We start from the raw sequence: 621 nt of genomic DNA, 5'->3' as shown, positions 1-621 counted from the left end.
GTATGCATGTTGTATATATGTATGTTTATGTTTGTGTATAAATATGATGTATGTGTATATGCATGTTGTATATATGTGTGTGTGTATTGTATGCTGTATATGTTTGTGTGTGTATGTATGTTGTATACGTGTGTGTGCACGTGTACATATGTATGCTGTATGTATGTATGTGTATGTTTGCGTATATGTGTATACATATGTTGTGTATGGATATGTATATGTATGTATATTTGCATGTGTTTATGTATGTTGTATATGTGTGTGTGTGTGTGTGTGTGTGTGTGCATTTCTGTCTTTGTGTCCTACTCTTCACTTCTCACTTCCCACCCATCCATCTTCAGTTTTTCTTCTCATCCTCATCACCACAACTCTGCAAACTCTCTCTCTCTCTCACCCTCACCCTCACTCTCACCGTATTGGGATTTTCTTATCATTATTTTGCACCCTTAGCATCTTCCCTCACTCCCACCGCCTCCTCAGTTCCCTTCCCTTCCTACCCAACCATTCAGTTATCTGTGGGTCCCAACCACCACTGCCACCAAGCATCATAACCCCCCCCCCCGCTTTCTAGTCCCCACTCCAGTAGCACTTCTCACAGAATAACAAAACTTCTTATTAGCC

At 40.9% G+C, this 621-nt stretch overlaps 1 long non-coding RNA gene across 1 annotated transcript in view; it reads left to right on the top strand.

Annotated features, from left to right (window-relative positions):
• LOC128250599 (uncharacterized) overlaps positions 1-621 on the top strand; it is a 219,609-nt gene that overhangs the window by 90,065 nt on the left and 128,923 nt on the right. The window lies entirely within an intron of this gene.

The sequence above is a fragment of the Octopus bimaculoides genome, chromosome 23, assembly GCF_001194135.2.
Source record: "Octopus bimaculoides isolate UCB-OBI-ISO-001 chromosome 23, ASM119413v2, whole genome shotgun sequence".
Classification (NCBI taxonomy): domain Eukaryota; kingdom Metazoa; phylum Mollusca; class Cephalopoda; order Octopoda; family Octopodidae; genus Octopus; species Octopus bimaculoides.
This window is presented reverse-complemented; position numbering and strand designations above follow the sequence as displayed.